This window comes from Ovis aries, chromosome 8, assembly GCF_016772045.2.
Source record: "Ovis aries strain OAR_USU_Benz2616 breed Rambouillet chromosome 8, ARS-UI_Ramb_v3.0, whole genome shotgun sequence".
Classification (NCBI taxonomy): domain Eukaryota; kingdom Metazoa; phylum Chordata; class Mammalia; order Artiodactyla; family Bovidae; genus Ovis; species Ovis aries.
The window spans coordinates 9,970,486-9,990,586 of NC_056061.1; the positions used below are offsets into that span (position 1 = coordinate 9,970,486).

At 37.9% G+C, this 20,101-nt stretch overlaps 1 protein-coding gene and 1 pseudogene across 2 annotated transcripts in view; both read right to left on the bottom strand.

Moving 5' to 3' along the window:
• Positions 1-20,101, bottom strand: part of UBE3D (ubiquitin protein ligase E3D) — a 329,217-nt gene that overhangs the window by 73,731 nt on the left and 235,385 nt on the right. The window lies entirely within an intron of this gene.
• On the bottom strand, positions 15,121-15,236 carry LOC114116245 (U2 spliceosomal RNA; annotated as a pseudogene).

The window sequence follows — 20,101 nt, forward strand, 5'->3', positions numbered from 1 at the left end:
CCAAAGCATTTAGACACAAGAAATAAATAGAAGGCATTCAAAGTGGAAGGGAAGAAATAAAATTAACTCTGTTCACAGATGATACGATTTTATACACAGAAAACTGTAACGTTTCTACACGCAAAAAGTTGTGAATTCAGTAAAGTTTCCAGAGACAAAATCAACATACAAAAATCAGTTGTTTACAATTCTGTAAAGCAATTACCCTTCAATTAAAAAATAAATTTTTAAAAATCAGTTGTTTTTCACTAATAACAGACTATCTGAAAAGGAAATTAAGAAAACATTTCCATTTACAATCACATAATAAAATATTTAGAAATAAACTGAACCAAAGATGTGAAAGACTTATACACTGAAAGCTGCAAAACATGGATGAAATAAATTGAAAAAGACACAAATCAGTGGAAAAAATATCTGTCTTCATGGGTTGGAAGAATTAATATTATTAAAATGTCCATTCTACCCAAGCAGTCTACAGATTCAATGCTATTCCCATCAAGAAGTCAAAAGCATTTTTTACAAAAATTTTTAATAATTCTAAAACTCATTTGGTTAAGTTCAGTTCAGTTACTCAGTCGTGTCCAACTCTTTGCAACCCCATGAATCACAGCATGCCAGGTCTCCCTGTCCATCACCAATGCCTGGAGTTCACTCAGACTCATGTCCAACAAGTCGGTGATGCCATCCAGCCATCTCATCCTCTGTCATCCCCTTCTCCTCCTGCCTCCAATCCCTCCCAGCATCACAGTCTTTTCCAATGAGTCAACTCTTCCCATGAGGCGGCCAAAGTACTGGAGCTTCAGCTTTAGCATCATTCCCTCCAAAGAAATCCCAGGGCTGATCTCCTTCAGAATGGACTGGTTGGATCTCCTTGCAGTCCAAGGGACTCTCAATATCTTCTCCAACACCACAGTTCAAAAGCATCAATTCTTAGGCGCTCAGCTTTCTTCACAGTCCAACTCTCACATCCATATATGACTACTGGAAAAACCATAGCCTTGACTAGACGGACTTTAGTCGGCAAAGTAATGTCTTTGCTTTTGAATATGCTATCTAGGTTTGTCATAACTTTTCTTCCAAGATGTAAGTCTTTTAATTTCATGGCTGCAATCACCATCTGCAGTGATTTGGGAGCCCCCCAAAATAATGTCTGACACTGTTTCCGCTGTTTCCCCATCTATTTCCCACTCATTAGGAACCACAAATGTCTCAGAGTAGCTAAAGAGATCTTAAGAAAGAAGAACAAAGCTGGAAGCTCGTATAGGCATCACACTTCCTGATTTTAAATGACAAAGCTATAGTACTTACATAGTATAGCATAAAAACAGATATACAGACAAATGGAGCAGAATACAAAGCCTACAAATAAAATTCAGACATAAAAAGCCAACTGATTTGATAAGAGCCAAAAATACACAAGGAAGGAAAGACTAGTCCCTTCAACAAATGGTGTTGGGAAAATTGAATATCTGAATGCAAAAGAATGGAATTTGATGTTTATCTTACACCAAACAAAAAAGTCAACTCAAAGTTATAGGACTTAAATATAAGACCTGAAACTATAAAACTCCTAAAAGAAAACAGAGAGATAAACATTGTGACATTGGTCTTGGCAATGATTTCTTGGGCTTGATGCAGACAACAAAAACATAAAAGTGAAACTATATCAAACTAAAAAGCTTCTGCATGAAAAAAGAAACAAAGTGAGAAGTCAACCTAAAGAATGGGAGAAAATATTTGCAAACCACATATCTGATACTGGGTTAATCTCTAAAATATACAAGAAATTCCTGCAAGTCAACAGCAAAAAAGAAAAAGAAATAAAACTCAGTTAAAAGATGGGTAGAGGACCTGAACAGACATTTCTTCAAAGAAGACATGCTAATGGCCAACCGGTAAATGAAAAGGTGTTCAACATCACTAATCATCAGACAATGAAAATGAAAATCACAATGAAATATCACCTCATACCAATTAAGATGGCTATTATAAAAAAGATAAGCAATAACAACATCCTATAGGTAAGAATGTGGAAATTGAAATCCTTGTGCACTACTGGTGGGAATGTAGAATAGTGCAGCCGCTATGGAAAATAGTATGAAGTTCCTCAAAACATTAAAACTAGACCTACCATGTGATAGAGCAATCTCTCTTCTGGGTATATATCCAAGAGAATTGAAATCAAGATCTCAAAGAGATATCTGCAGTCCCATGTTCACGGTACCATTATTCATAATAGCCAAGATATGGAAACAATCCAAATGTCCAAATTAACAGGTGAACAGATTTTTTAAAATGTGTTTACAGACAACGAAATATTCCTTAGGCTTTAAAAAGAAGGAAATCCAGCCATGTGTAATAACACAGATGAACATAGAGGACCTTGTTAAAGCTAAATACAAAATGGAAGCCAGGATGGAAAATTCCCTGAGCAGACAAAACCATTTAAGCCACATAAGTCAAACTTAATTTGGCTTATTGTGCAAAACAAGTGAAACTTAACTTGGGCTACTTCTTGAAAATGCTCCTAAAAATTATAAAACAAATTTAAGTCACTTCCTAAAAAGTGAAAAGATAATCAATCTTAACCAATCCCCTGTTACCTGGAAATCCCCATTGTAATAACTAATCATTGTAAGGTTAAACAACTTTCTCATTTTCACTTTATAAACCATCCTGTAATGTCATGCCCCTGAACTTTGAAAGTTTCCAGTTTGTCCACTGTTCTCATATACACAATGAACTCTTACTAAATACTTTTTATGGATTTAGTGGCTTTAGCTTTTCCACTTCTATATTTTTGACAGTGTTATACTAAGTGAAACAAGTTAGTCACAGAAGGACAATTACTACATGATTCCACTTAACTGAGGTATCGAAAACAGTCAAAATAATAGAAGCAGAGGATAGGTTGGTTTCCAGGGGCTGGAGTAGGGGGAAATGGGGAGCTGTCCAGTGGCATGAAGTTTCAGTTACACAACATAAATTCCTGTGATACAGTACACAGAGTCAACAATATTGTTGTGCACTCAGAATGCATTATGAGGATTGATCTCATGTTCATACCACACACATACAAGACACACGAAAACTTTGGAAGTAATGGATATGTCTATTACTTTGATTGTACTGATAGTTTTATGGGTGTATCAGTTCAGTTCAGTTCAGTCACTTAGTCATGTCCAACTCTTTGTAACTCCATGAACTGCAGCACACCAGTTTTCCCTGTCTGTCACCAACTCCTGGAACTTGCTCAAATTCATGTCCATCAAGTCAGTGATGCCATCCAACCATCTCATCCTCTGTCATCCCCTTCTCCTCCTGCCTTCAATCTTTCCCAGCATCAGGACCTTTTCCAATGAGTCAGTTCTTCACATGAGGTGGCCAAAGTATTGGAGTTTCAGTTTCAGCATTGGTCCTTCCAATGAATATTCAGGACTGATTTCCTTTAGGATTGACTGATTTGATCTCCTTGAAGTCTAAGGGACTCTCAAGAGTCTTCTCCAACACCACAGTTCAAAAGCATCAATTCTTCAGTGCTCAGCTTTCTTTATGGTCTAACTCTCACATCCATACATGACTACTGGAAAAACCATAGCTTTGACTAGATGGACCTTTGTTGGTGAAGCAATGTCTCTGCTTTTTAATATGCTGTCTAGGTTGGTCATAGTTTTTCTTCCAAGGAGCAAGTGTCTTTTAATTCCATGGCTGCAGTCACCATCTGAAGTGATTTTGGAGCCCAAGAAAATAGCGCCTGTCACTTTTTCCACTGTTTCTGCATCTATTTGCCATGAAGTGATGGGACTGGATGCCATGATCTTAGTTTTCTGAATGTTGAGTTTTAAGCCAACGTTTTCACTCTCCTCTTCCACTTTCATCAAGAGGCTCTTTAGTTCTTCTTCGTTTTCTGCCATAAGGATGGTGTCATCTGCATATCTGAAGTTATTGATATTTCTCCCAGCAATCTTGATTCCAGCTTGTGCTTCATCCAGCTTGGCATTTCGCATGATGTACTCTGCATATAAGTTAAATAAGCAGGGTGACAATATATAGCCATGACATACTCCCCTTTCCCAATTTGGTACCAGTCTGTTTTTTCATGTCTAATTCTAACTGTTGGTTCTTGACCTGCATACAGATTTCTCAAGAGGCAGGTAAGGTGGTCTGGTATTACCATCTTTAAGAATCTTCCACAATGTAGTTGTATACCTATATCCAAACTCATCAAATTAAGTACATGCAATGTTTTAAAATACCAATTTACTTCAATAAAGGTATTTTTTAAAAGTTTCCATTGAAAGAATTATGTTTTGCCACTGACTTCTCTAATAAATCCAAATGTGCATCTCCAATGGAGTAAAGAAGGCCTATTCTTGAATGGAGTGTCCTACTCTAAGAGATTTTGACCTAATTGCTTCTGTTCCTCCTCAACCAACCCCTGGTGGTCGTTTAGTTGCTAAGTCATGTCTGACTTTTGAGACCCCATGGACTGTAACCCATCAGACTCCTCTGTCCATGGGATTTCCTAAGCAAGAATCCTGGAGTGGGTTGATTCCTCCACAGTGTAGCCCAAACATCAGGATTTTAAAAAATTCCCTAGATGATTTCAAAGTACGGTTATGGTTGAGATCATCTGATGTACATTAGTGATTCTCCAACATGAATAAACATACACATCACCTGGATATCTTGTTTAAAATGCAGATTCTGATTCAGGATGTCTAAGATGAGGCCCCAAAATCTGTATTTATAAAAAGTTTTAGGAGATGTGAAGGCTGCTGGTCTGTGACTCACTGTTGGAGAAGTAAAGCTCCCGTAGGTATCAGTATGTAACCAAAAAGGCAATTTGAATACTAGAAAAGTGACTCCTCACAGAGATGTTATGGGGAGGGAGGTGGGAGAGGGTTCATGTTTGGGAACTCATGTAAGGATTAAAGATTTTTAAATTAAAAAAATTAAAAAATTTAAAAATTAAAAAAAAAAAAGCTGACGGGGAAAAAAGAAAAGAAAGAAAATATAAACAGAGCTTCTTCAGCCTTGGCTAGTGTGGGGTGACTTTGTAAGGAATTCCATGAGTGGGATACCATTTCTTTTGTTCTGTTTCCCTAAACTTCCCAAGCAACCACAACATCATTGATCTATTATAGTGATCTAAGCCTATCATTGTTGGAATGGGAAGAGAACAGCTCCCTTTTATGAGTAGAGACATTCCGGAGTGGAAAGATGATGCATTCATCTTTTCTTTGCATTGCATCTGCCTGTGACAAGCTGTAAACAACAGGGGAACTCATTTGGCACATTTTCCCTGCAGTCATTTGTCAAGTGTCATAATTCTATGAAAAAAAAAAAAAGCCTTTGGGAAAGTATACGGATTGTGTTCCTCACTATTGAATTTCTATTTATGCTGCTATTTTTTAAAAATCTCAACTTTTATCTGTATAGTAACATTATTTTAATATTAATATTATTAAGCTTTTTGGAGAATTCTTACTTGATACACAAATAGTGTATTTGTGTAGTTTTAGTAAAATAGAACAAGTTTAATATTTCAGTATTTTCATTCTCCATAAAGTTTGTTCCTACAAATAACCAGAAAAAGATATATTTCTCACATTTATGATACTATCCAAGACTTTTATGGCTATTTTTTAATATCATAGAAATACAAATTTGGTTTAAATTTTCACAGAACATGCATAAAGGAAAGGACTTAAATGTGGACTTCTTTTAGTCCAGTAGTTCCCAAATGCTTTTGTCCCAGGATCCCTTTCCATCTCTAAAAATTATTGAGGACACAAATTGCTTTTGTTTATGTTATTTCTATTGATATTTACTCTTTTAGAAACTAAAACTGATTCTATCCTTAGTAATTCATTTAAAATTAGTATACCCTATACATGTCACATAAATAATACATTTTTAAGACTAGATACATTTTCTAAAATAAAAAATATTTAACAGAGTATCAATTTTTTTTTAGCATTTTACAAAATCTCTTTTGAGTTTGTATTCCTGGATGTTTATATCCACTTTAGCATTCAATTAATTGTGTTATGTTGTATTTGTTAAAGTCATACAAATAAAATCTAGCATCTTAAGATCTAGGATCTGGAAAGGAGAAAATATTTTAGCATTAAGATGATTGAGGATCTCTTTGACACCACACCAAAATTCAACAGGTGGTCACTTCTGAAAGATTAACTGCAATATTGAATCAGAAAACTTGACCATAAACTTTCGTCCTGTGTTACATTAAAATCTATTGGTCTAGCTTACTCTTTGAATGGATCTTTTACCCACGTGTGATTCTGCAACATTTAGAGCATATTGATTCACTGAGTTATGGCAGTCTTCTAAATGTTCACAGATTTCATTATATAACATCAAAAACACATCAGTTAATATCACCACGAATCTCATCAGAAAAGTGTTTATGTATTGGAAAGGTATTAAGGTGGCAGATAAGTTTCCCAAAATTCAAATTTTCATTTGATAAGTCAGAAAGAGTAAGTCAAATACCATATGACATCAGTTATATGTGTTATCTAAAATATGGCACAAATGAACATATCTACAAAACAGAAACAGACTCACAAACATAGAGAAAAGACTGGTATTTGCCAAGGGAGAAGGGGATGGGGGAGGGAAGGATTGAGTTTGGGATTAGCAGTTGCAAACTCTTATACATAGGATGGATAAACAAGGTCCTACTGTATAGAACAAGAAACTATATTCAATATCCTGTGCTAAACCATAATGGAAAAGACTATGAAAAAGATCATACATACATACATACATACATATATATATATATATATATATATATATACATATATATATATATAACTGAATCACTTTGCTGTACAGCAGAAATTAACACAACATTGTCAGTCAACCGTATTTCAGTAAAATTAAAAAAATTATCATTGACAACAAATGATGTCAATTGTTTTCCTTGAAGTGATAAGACCAATTAATTCATTTTTCTTTAAATGTCAGCTAAATATTCATGTATCAATGCCAATTATCTGTAGTCATTTTCTCAAATGAAAAAGAAACATTTCCTGGTGTTTGAGGAATGACAGAGCTAGTTCAGCTACAACTCAAACAAATCCGCAAGAGGTTTTCTTCAAAACAGACATTCTGCTTCACATGTACTGCTCACCTGATCATACTAAGCCACCAGCAGTTTCCTCCACCATTGATCCTGCACCATGATTATGTCACCACAAGACATGTTCATTTATTTCCTGAAACTACTACTATCTTCTGCAACAGTGTTCCATGGAACACATTTGGAAAAAGCTGTATTAAATACCCCTGTTAATCCTTTCCTACTTCTAGATCTATGAAAAAATTTATGGCTGCAGAAATCTCTTTGAACTGACATAGGGGGTGGGGACATTCTTACTAATTTTCATTAGACTTCAATGTTCTTTCTTACATTCTACAAACCAAGTTTTAACTTAGGTCTCTAGTACCTAACACAGTGCCTGCAACAAGAGTAGGTGTTGAAAATGTTTGTTTATTTATACTTTATCATGTTAAAAGAGGATTTGAGGCATATTACCAAAACAGTAAACAAGTTGTTATGAGGTTTTTTAAAAATCTGATCAAATAAAAAAGTACAGCATGAACAATTATATGAAATAAATTGAAAATTTGACTCAGAAATTTTGCATTGCCAAAAAAAAAAAAAACCATTAAATCTCACGTGTTAGAAATCTCAAACATTAGAAAGTCACATTAAAAGAATTAGAGGAGGTGGGGTTCAGGATGGAGGACACATGTACAACCAGGGCTGAAAAGCACTATAATATTGTAAAGTAATTAGCCTCCAACTAAAATAAATAAATTTAAAAAAAAATTAGGTAGAAGAGAAGCCAGTCATAGAAAGTGGCCCCCCATACATATCCAAAGGTAGGTTGACACAGTTTAATAAATATTAACATAGATTCCTGTTTCAATTTATGGGTGGTAAAATATTATTTCCCTACAATTTTATTATTTCACTTATAGTCTTAATAAAGGAGAAGGCAATGGCAACCCACTCCAGTACTCTTGCCTGGAAAATCCCATGGATGGAGGAGCCTGGTAGCTGCAGTCCATGGGGCTGCGAAGAGTCAGACACGACTGAGCAACTTCACTTTCACTTTTCACTTTCATGCATTGGAGAAGGAAATGGCAACCCACTCCAGTATTCTTGCCTGGAGAATCCCAGGGACGGCGGAGCCTGGCGGGCTGTCGTCTATGGGGTCACACAGAGTCGGACCTGACTGAAGTGACAGCAGCAGCAGCAGCAGCAGTCTTAATAAAATCTACTTTCCAAAGTAAAATCTACTTAGAATTGCTATGAGAATTCAAGTCGTCCAAGAAGTGTCCGAGAGAATTATCTGTCTCAATCATTGAATAAGTTAAAATCCTTCAAATTTTTGACTATGAAAACTCAAGAAAATTTAGTTATCTCAACAAATAGTGCTGAAAGAGTTCCATGTCAACATGGAAGAAAAAATGAATCTCAAACTTTACCATGTACAAATAATTAATGCGAAATGATTCATATGCCTAAAATCTAAAGCTAGAACCATGCCATCTGGTACATGTGGCCTCCAAGGTCACATGGCAAAGAAGAGAGACCTGAAGAGTCATGTGATATACGTTGAGGGGTCAAGTCTAGAAATAGTTTATGTCTATGTCATCTCTGCTCTTATCTTATTGGTCAGAACTTAGTCACGTAGTCCAAACAGTAGCAAGAAATTCTGGGAAATGTAAATGAGAACATAGATGTTTTGTGAGCATAAACAATCTCTGTCAGAGCATCTTCTGTCTCTAACCTCAGCAGGGAGAACAATGCCAGTCAAGATTAGAAGCTCAATATATGCTGACTACTGGTTCAATAAATTGAACTGAATTGAATATTAATTGACTGAAACCTAGGTTTTAGCTTTCCTTTAAACAAAGCACCCTTACAACTAATCCTTGTTAACCATGCACATCATTCAGCACACACACACACACATCATGGCCTTCTCTGAGCTAGCTTTTCTGTCCTTGCCAGGTTCAACTTTACATTGTTACACTTGGGACTTCATAGATTGAAGTGATAGGAACACTCCGAGATGGAAAAGAAAATTACACTGACGAAAAAAACCAACACTGTTTCATGTTCACTCTCCTTCACCGCGAATTCAGACATTTGAAGGAGAGTATTTAGTTCAACAAGCAGCTTCCTTTTTGAGACGGTGAGGCCTTTGGGATGCTTCACTTCCTGTATTACCTTCAAGGCCTTTATTATATCTGAGGACTGGTGATGGCCAAGTGACAGGAGAGTTGACAGTTCTATTAGCTGTAGAAGCAGGACAGGTCAATCAAGACCTTTCACATTCCCAGGTAATGAGCTGAGTTTCTGAAGGCAACCCAGATTCCAGCAGGATGAGCCAAAGAGTCTTGTTACAAGATGAAATGGGCTCGCGAAGCCTGCTTTTACACTCGAGGATTCTTGGTCACCTCTTGAAATGGAGCATGTTAGTCCTATTTCAAATTTGCCCTGCCAGCCTTTGGGAGTACCTCTTGCAGAGGACAGAAATACAAACTGAGAGGGAGAGAGCAATTTTCCAGGTTCCAAGGTGTCAAGAGAGCATGCTTCATCCTCAACCACTTATAGTCTTTCAGGAAGGAAAAGATCCTGTGAGGAGTACTTAAGATTTGCTAAGTCACTTCAGTCGTGTCAGACTCTGTGCGACCCCATACACAGCAGCCCACCAGGCTCCCCCATCCCCGGGATTCTCCAGGCAAGAACACTGGAGTGGGTTGCCATTTCTTTCTCCAATGCATGAAAGTGAAAGGTGAAAGTGAAGTTGCTCAGTCATGTCCGACTTAGCGACCCCATGGACTGCAGCCTACCAGGCTCCTCCATCCATAGGATTTTCCAGGCAAGAGTACTGGAGTGGGGTGCCATTGCCTTCTCTGAGTACTTAAGGTAAAGGAAGTCATATTTTCATAACATATATCTTATTTTTATTTTCCAGTTGAAGCACAGGTCTCACAATGCTAAAGAATTATTTTGTTCAACAAGCTCATCTCTTGGCAAGAAAATGAGAAAACTTTATGAAAAATAATGGAAGCCATTCCAATGTGCAATAAAAAAGTATTATTCAATGTCTCAATTTGATTTGTGTGGTAGGGTAATTCTAGTTAAAAATTAGTTAGATTGGCATTTTATTAGAAATCTAATTTTGAGAGAAATATGATTTTCACAGCATATCACAGAAAGAAGACTCATTAGAACATGTAGTATGTAGCTGCTGCTTTGAATCTCTGCCCAGTACACAGCTTATTTATCTTCAAGTTCTCATAACAATATCCAAAGGAACAAAAAGCTGGCTTCTTAGTTCTTGACCTTGAAGAGATGCCTTTCAAAAAGAAGCTGAGATGACTTTGGCAACTGTCACTGAGTTCCCTTTTCAGGTATAAAAATATAGAGTGCTTTAAACAAACATAATCAGCATTCAGATCCTTATACACCCCAAGAAACGATTGGCTGAAAGAGACTGTATTTGTAAAATACCAGTGTGGCTTAAAAGCTACTTCGCTGGGAGGAGTGGTTATTTCAGGAATAAATGTCTTACCTTTTGAGACATTGCTGTGGACATCTGGAAATTAGAGCTGTCCAGAGATTCTATCAGCACACACTGCGCTACATGTCAGTGCTTATCAAGGTGTTATTGTCCTTTAAAAAACATGAAAATAGTATTGCTCTAGAATCAATTCTGCACTCAATAAATATTTATCGGGGCCTATAATGTTCAGTGAAAATAATGCTACATAATTCTGAATAATTGCTGAGTATGTAGAAAAGTGAAAGTATGAGCCGCAGAATCATGGTTCCTGTTTCAGTCCATGGGTAGTGAGAGCAGGTCTAAGACAGAAAATATGTCAAATTGCATTGGAAGGCTTGTTCAGAGACTGTTGATGTAATGAAAAGTGTTCTTATGAATTTTTTAATTAGTAAGACTTGGGTTTCTCCATCATCTCATCATTTTCTGTGAGATAATGGGAAAGCTACTTAAGGCCCAGTGAGCCTCAGTTTCCTCACCTGTAAAAGAGACATAATATTATTTACTTTGTAGACCTGCCATAAGAATTAAATGAGAGATATATGAAAAAGCCAATTATGCTTCCCAGGTGGCACTAGTGGTAAAGAACCCGCATGCCAACGCAGGAGAAATAAAGACACAGTTTCGATCCCTGGACTGGGAAGATCCCCTGGAGGAGGGCATGACAACCCACTCCAGTATTTTTGCCTGGAGAATCCCATGAACCGAGGAGCTTGGCAGGCTATATAGTCAGTTCATACGGTCTCAAAGAGGCAGACACGACTGAAGCAACTTAGCATGCACGCTCAAAAAATAGGAGTCATAGTTGAGCTATAGTTATTATTCAGCCTTCTGTGAACAGGTGACTATATTAAATGTTATTTATCAGAAAGAATATGACTTCTGAATGTCTGTATCCCCCCCAAAAAATACATATGTTAAAATCCAATCATCAGTGTGATGGTAATATTTGAAGGTTGGGCCTTAAAGAGGTAATGAGGTCATGAGAGTGAAGCCCTCACAAGCGGGGTTAGTGCCCTTATAAATAAGTGAGACTCTAGAGAATTCCCTTGCCCCTTCTTTTATCTGAGGACACAGTAAGATGGTCATTTATGAAACTGCAAGTGAGTCCTCACCAGACACCAAATCTACCAATGCTTTGATCTTAGACTTCCCAGCTTCTAGAACTGTGAGAAATAAGTTTCTGTTGTTTAGGAGCCAGTCTGTGGGATTCTGTTACAATAGCCCAAAGGGATGAAGATGAAAAACCTTCCTTTGTAAAAATTTTAGAAGAATCTAAATGCATGATAATAAGTTTGCATAACTGCTAACATCAAATATATGCTAGTTTGTAAATGCTTGTTAATCTAAAGAACTGATTTATATTTCAAAAGAAATGAGGATGAAAAATAAGAGGAAATGAATTCTGACTTGCTATTTGATTATACTTTCCAATGTGTATTTGGATTTTTACATTTCCATTGACCTTTAAATTAAATGGTTTATGCATCACAGAGTATATTCTAAACATTCTTTTAGACAAGTCCCTAGACAATTTAAAAGAACCAGGCTAAGGCTGGATATGAACTACAGTGCATACACTGAAATTTATCAAGCACCATATGACAGAAATATGATTCCTGAGTCACAGAAGCCAAAAATTGCAAAAGTGAAATTATTCTAAAATCTGCCCATTTTTAAGTAGTGTCTATGACATCATTCATCATAGTATGAGAGACCTGTTCACAAACACCAGAAGGTGAAGATTGCATTTATAGATAATATACCTGCTAGGTTTTTGCTCGGAGAAGGCAATGGCACCCCACTCCAGTACTCTTGCCTGGAAAATCCCATGGGCAGAGGAGCCTGGTAGGCTGCAGTCCATGGGGTCGCTAGGAGTCGGACATGACTGAGCAACGACTTCACTTTCACTTTTCACTTTAATGCACTGGAGAAGGAAATGGCAACCCGCTCCAGTGTTTTTGCCTGGAGAATCCCAGGGACGGGGGTGGAGGGTGGTGGGGGTGTGGAGCCTGGTGGGCTGCCGTCTATGGGGTAGCACAGAGTTGGACACGACTGAAGCGACTTAGCAGTAGTAACAGCAGCAGGTTTTTGCTAACAAGCCCATTGTCCAAAAGTAGTTTATTTTCTTTTGTATGGAAGAAACATACATTTCTAGAGTTCTCAAAAAATTCCATTTCTAGAAGGCCATGGTCACAGCTTCTGAAAGAAGGACTTTTTCTTTTTAGAAGCCTGTCATCATCTTAATGGAATAAAAAAGGTTTCAGTTCAGTTCAGTTCAGTCACTCAGTTGTGTCCGACTCTTTGCGACCCCATGAATCGCAGCACACCAGGCCTCCCTGTCCATCGCTATCTCCCGGAGTTCACTCAAACTCACGCCCATCGAGTCAGTGATGCCATCCAGCCATCTCATCCTCTGTTGTCCCCTTCTCCTCCTGCCCCCAATCCCTCCCAGCATCAGAGTCTTTTCCAATGAGTCAACACTTCGCATGAGGTGGCCAAAGTACTGGAGTTTCAGCTTTAGCATCATTCCTTCCAAAGAAATCCCAGGGTTGATCTCCTTCAGAGTGGACTGGTTGGATCTCCTTGCAGTCCAAGGGACTCTCAAGAGCCTTCTCCAACACCACAGTTCAAAAGCATCAATTCTTCGGCGCTCAGCCTTCTTCACAGTCCAACTCTCACATCCATACATGACCACAGGAAAAACTATAGCCTTGACTAGACGGACCTTAGTCGGCAAAGTCATGTCTCTGCTTTTGAATATGCTATCTAGGTTGGTCATAACTTTTCCTCCAAGAAGGAAGCGTCTTTTAATTTCATGGCTGCAATCACCATCTTCGGTGATTTTGGACCCCCCAAAATAAAGTCTGACACTGTTTCCCCTGTTTCCCCATCTATTTCCCATGAAGTGATGGGACCGGATGCCATGATGTTCATTTTCTGAATGTTGAGCTTTAAGCCAACTTTTTCACTCTCCACTTTCACTTTCATCAAGACATACCTCAATTATTGCCCACAATATTTGCTTTCCTTCTTAACTAAAGTATTTGTTGATTACAACAAACCTAAATCATCAGGGAAAACTAAATTGTATTCAATTTGGATTTTAATACATCTTACATTTTATATGTTCTTTTGCAAATTACTTATGACATTTCTTGGAGTAAGCATCATTTATTTGCGAGTTTAAGAAACAAGAATACTTCATTTTTTGGAAAATCATGATCTACTTAATGTTAACATATAATTTTTATGGCCACAGAGTTTATTCTGAAAGAAGAATTTTAAAAGACACATATTGTAAAGAAATGAATATGTCTCTTTACCAATATGAAGTTTTGGATTTCATCTTCCACACGGTTCGACAGAGTTAAATGTCAGTAATCAGTAACAAAGCTTAAATGTTCCATGCCATCTCTGACAAGGGTGTAAATTTAAAGGCTGTCAAGCTATTTACTTTTAAAAATGAATGGAGACTTCCTGGCAGTCACATTTTTCCACCACTGATGACTCTGACTGTATCCAGAGAGGATGTGAACGGAAAAAGCTGAGCCAGGCAAGGAAGGAGAAGGACAAAAGGAAGTGAGAAGCATAATGAAGGAAAGAAAAAGAACAGTTTTGAAACCAAGAATAGAAATAATCACGTTATTTTTCCAACTGCCTCAAAGAGAATTCAAGAAAATCAGAATTATTTTCTCAGTAAGAAAAACAAAAGGAAGCACCCTTTCAGGTCAAGTGTTTTTAGCTTAGATGCGATTGTCCTTGTGTAGGAAGAGGCCCCTAAGGCCAATGATTTAAAATCACATTCTGAATAGATGACATTTCATACTTTAGTTTTAGGAGTGGCCATATATTGGCTCTGCTATGAAATTCAAGCCGTGGATTCTGAAAGGAACAATGTGACCTCTCTAACGGACTGATTTGAAGAATGAAAGTGGGATTTGGGAAACTAATTGGATTTCTTATCTAATTTTCTGTTGGAAATAAATGAGATTCATTTCTTTCCCAGAAGTAAATTCCAGAACTAGGACTCATCTATGCTAATTTATATATAGATATCTGGTTGTGTTCTTTCCTTTACACACATTACTACATCGGTATATTCCCTTATATGTGTGTGTGCTCAGTTGCTCAAGAATGTCCAACTCTTTTGTGACCCCAAGGACTGCAGGCTCCTCTATCCATGGGATTTCCCAGGCAAGAATCCTGGAGTGCATTGCCATTTCCTCCTCCAGGGGAATCTTCCCAACACAGGGATCAAAGCCGGGTCGCCTGCATTGCAGGTGGATTCTTTACCACCGAGCCACCTGGGAAGCCCAGGATAGAGGACATGTGTGCGTGCAGGTGTGTGCTAAGTCACTTCAGTCGTGTCTGATTCTTTGCGATGCTATAGACCCCACCAGACTCCTGGTCCATGGGATCCTCCAGGCAAGAACCTGGAATGGGCTGCCATGCCCTCCACAGGATTGAACCTGTGTCTCTTATGTCTCCTGCATCAGCAGATGGGTTCTTTACCACTATTGCCACCTGGGAAGCCTGGATAGGGGACATTTCAAACATTAAGCTGATGAGAACAGATACTATACTTGATCTTAGCCAAAATGCCAAGACACAGAAAAGATTAGTGGTAACCTCTTCAGATCACACGTTTCTGTAGAAGTCAAGAATGAAGAGGCAATAATACTTATTGTCAATACTATTAATAATATCCTATTGTTACAATAGAATACTATTCAAACAGATGGATTTAGGCATACAGTTGTTAAAACACATCTAAATACAATTATTCACTAAAAGGAACCAGGGTTCTTGTTCCAGGGCTGAAACAGGCAAAATGTTCAGATGAGCCTAGAACAACGTATGCCAGAAAATGCTCGGAGAATAAATGAGATATTTTTAGAGGACAGAGAAATTATCCTGAAGGCGCTCCCACTGGCCAAACCGGAGACAATTAGATCATCAAAATAAATAATAGTGCTACTAGATTTTAACTCACTGAACTAGGAAAACCTGAGACAATACAGTTATAAACAAATAAACTGAATATCTGATGAGGAACTGGCATTTACATAGTTTCGGGGCACATCCCCACACAAATGAAAGAAAAAAAAAATAAGCTTCTTGGGAAGCCTTGCAGACATCACCTTAATCAAGGGAAAGTGAACATCATCAATGATGGGATAAAACAGGATTGGTACCACCTCTTAGAATGCAGTGAGAAGAAGCCAGCATCACTTCTGTGATGCTCCTGCTAAGATTTAATCTGAATCAAACCATGAAGATATATGAGGCAAAAAAAAACTTATGGATATTCTACAAAAATACTGACCTATAACTTCAAAAGTATCAAGGCCATGGGAGTCAAGGAAAAACCAAGAAAGCCATCTAGATGGAATGAGACTAAAGAGACCTGATTACTAAATGCAGCCCATGATTCTGAGCTGGGTTCTTTTGTTATAAAGGACATTATTAGGGCATTTAGCAAATGGAGTCTGAAGATTAGATAGTACTTTATTCATGTTAATTTCCAGACTCTGATGGTTGTTATGAGCTGAATTATGTCCCTTCTCAAATTCAAACCTTCTCAGATTCAGTGTTAAAACTCTAACTCCCAGTACCTATGAGAGTGACTATATTTGGAAATAGGACCTTTAAAGAGGTGATTAAGTGAAAATGAGGTTGTTGGGATGGGACTTGCCTGGTGTTCCAATTTGACTTGGTGTGCTTATTAAGAAGATGAGATTAGGACCTTCGGAGAGACACCAGCAATGAGCGTGCACAGAAGAAAGGTCATGTGAAGACATTCAGAGATGAAGGCCACCTGCCAGCCAAAAAATGAGACCTAGAGGAAACCAAACCTGCCAACACCTTGATCTTGGACTTTTAGCCTCCAGAACTGACAGAAAAATAAGCTGCTGCTGTTTAAGCCACCCAGTCTGGGATATTTTGTCATGGCAACCCTAGCAAACTAATAACTATGGTTGTATTGTGCTTATGTAGGGAAATGTCCTTGTTCGTAAAAAATTAACTCAAGTAACAGGATGCTTACTCTCAAATGGGTCTAAAACAATTCTTTGAAATTGACCTTTAGATGTTCTGTAAGTTTGTGACTGTTTCAAAACAAATAAAAATAAATCTATATATTAAAATACTTGTTTACATATTTTATATATAAATATAAACTTCAGTTCAGTTCAGTTCAGTCACTCAGTCGTGTCCAACTCTTTGCGACCCCATGAATCACAGCATGCCAGGCCTTCCTGTCCATCACCAACTCCCGGAGTTCACTCAAACTCACGTCCGTTAAAAGTTTATATATTAACTTTTAGAGAAGGGGGCAGCACAGGATGAGCTGGTTAGATAGCATCTGACTCAATGAACATGAATCTGAGGAAACTCCAGGAGAACTGTGGAGGACAGAGGAGCCTGGCGAGCTGTAGTCCACAGGGCCATGAAGAGCTGGGCACCAATTTAGTGACTGAACAGCAACAAAACTTAAAAAGTCCCCAAAGAAATGCTTTCAGAAGAGGAACAGAAAGGTTTTTTGACACACATAAAGTGCTGCTTTTCTGTTCCAGATGACTGTGAATGATAGACATAAAGAAAATGGGTTTAAACGGAAAGGTTGAATATATGAGTGGAAATGTATAAAATCTTCTTGGAATGAAAGAGGCTCTGTAGATCTCTATAAATGGAAAATTCCATAAATTTTATTATTCTCCTTAACTGATTCAGACACTTGACTTCATCTTCTCCTAGCTGTGGTTTCAAACTCACTCTTGTGAGAGTTCTCAATTATGGAAACAGGTAAAAATGGAGTCACTCTGGATAAAATAATGGTTCTTGATGAAATTAAGTCATCTTCACTCAGCCTACCTCTTCCTCCCCCTGCTGCACCCTGAGCTCAGAAATTCTAGGATGTCCACAAAGTTTCTGAGGCCCGTTCTTATGAAGGGCTCCTTTGGCTCTTTAGAAACAGCTGTGTAGATTTTAGGTCTTTATCAATACACACACCCAGGATTTTATGAGATAGATATGGGTCAGGGAGTATCCATGGCCAAAGGTTGGTACCATGATGACAAGGAGGTGGCACTGACACCTGGATGTTGCTGCCCCTTGAAAGCCAGCCTTCAATCCCTCCCAGGCTACACAGTTGTCCTTGTGGCCCAGAAAACCTCTAAAGCAAAGATGATGTTGTATCATTTGTCTGGACCCAACCAGAATACTTTTAAGCCTATCTTGGGGAGCAAGGGCATTCTGGAGCATGACAGGAATGGTGCATGTAGAAGCAAAGACCTGAACTGCCCAACTCAAGAGGCTCTAGACTGGAGTTGCACCCAGATGGCTTCCATGATAGCAATGATCCTTGAGTCTTTCATGCTCTATAACCCATGTCCTTCTAAAACAACCCCAGGGGCTCCATGGTGGGCTGCGTTCTTATTTAAAAGTATTCACTGCTCCTATCTGGGGGAGGATGATACTTTTCTATCCCATTGATGGCAGGCTTGATCTTGTGATTTGTTCTTGGCTGTTAAAATATTCAAAGTGATAAATGTCACTTCTGGCCAGAAGCTTTAAGAGCCAACACATGAGTTACTGTCTCCTTTCCCTCCATAATAAAACTGGCAATACTCCAGATTGACCCTACCATACCAACATGATCACAAAGATGATGGGGAGAGAATTGTAGGTTACCCATGATGCTAATGTGGTGTGGATGAAAAATAAATCTTTCGGGTGTAGGTCATTGGATTTTGGAGTTGTTTGTTGACACAGCAAACCTGGCTCTTATTAACTAACACAATATCCAACTACCTAGTATCATTTCATAAAAGCAAAGAGTTTGCTGCTTTAAAAAGTCTTTTGAAAATATTTAGATTGAATAGCATATATTTAATGTGGCATTTTAAAAGAGATCCTGATTTTAAAAAAACAGAAATGTTGCTAGATTGCTTTGGTCAATGAAGTAATCATTTGTTAGACAGCTAAAAATAACAGGTTTGGAGACCCCTAGTTTGGGGTCACAAACATCAAGTCAAAAAGTACACATGCAAACAGGGCTTGCTCTCAACCTTCCAGTCAAAAAACACATGCTAATTTTTTGCCCTTTTTAAAAAATATAAAAATTTATTTAATTGGAGGTTAATTACTTTAAAATATTGTATTGGTTTTGCCATACATCAACATGAATCCACCACAGGTAAACACGTGTTCCCCCCTCCCTCCCCTCTCCCTGTACCATCCCTCTGGGTCATCCCAGTGCACCAGCCCCAATCATCCTGTGTCATGACCTGGACTGGCGATTCATTTCATATATGATATTATGCATGTTTCAATGCAATTCTCCCAAATCATCCCACCCTCACCCTCTCCCACAGAGCCCAAAAGTCTGTTCTATACATCTGTGTCTCTTTTGCTATCTCACGTACAGGGTTATCATTATCATCGTTCTAAATTCCATATATATGCATTAGTATACTGTATTGGTGTTTTTCTTTCTGGCTTACTTCACTCTGTATAATAGGCTCCAGTTTCATCCACCTCATTAGAACTGATTCAAATGTATTCTTTTTAATGGCTGAGTAATACTCCATTGTGTATATGTACCACAGCTTTCTTATCCATTCATCTGCTGATGGACATCTAGGTTGCTTCCATGTCCTGGCTATTATAAACAGTGCTGCGATGAACACTGGGGTACATGTGTCTCTTTCAATTCTGGTTTCCTCGGTATGTATACCCAGCAGTGGGATTGCTGGGTCTTAAGGCAGTTCTATTTCCAGTGTTTTAAGGAATCTCCACATTGTTCTCCATAGTGGCTGTACTAGTTTGCATTCCCACCAACAGTGTAAGAGGGTTCCCTTTTATCCACACCCTCTCCAGCATTTATTGCTTGTAGACTTTTGGATCACAGCCATTCTGACTGGCATGAAATGGTACCTCATTGTGGTTTTGGTTTGCATTTCTCTGATAATAAGTGATGTTGAGCATCTTTTCATGTGTTTGTTAGACATCTGTATGTCTTCTTTGGAGAAATGACTTAACAAATCACAGGAGAAATAAAAAAGAAATCAAAATATGCATAGAAATGAATAAAAATGAAAACACAATAACCCAAAATCTGTGGGACACTGTAAAAGCAGTTCTAAGGGGAAAGTTCATAGCAATACAAGCATACCTCAAGAAACAAGAAAAAAGTCAAATAAATAACCTAACTCTACACCTAAAGCAACTAGAAAAGGAAGAAATGAAGAACCCCAGGGTTAGTAGAAGGAAAGAAATCTTAAAAATTAGGGCAGAAATAAATGCAAAAGAAACAAAAGAGACCATAGCAAAAATCAACAAAGCCAAAAGCTGGTTCTTTGAAAGGATAAATAAAATTGACAAACCATTATGAAAATGGAGAGATCACAACAGACAACACAGAAATAAAAAGGATCATAAGAGACTACTATCAGCAATTATATGCCAATAAAATGGAC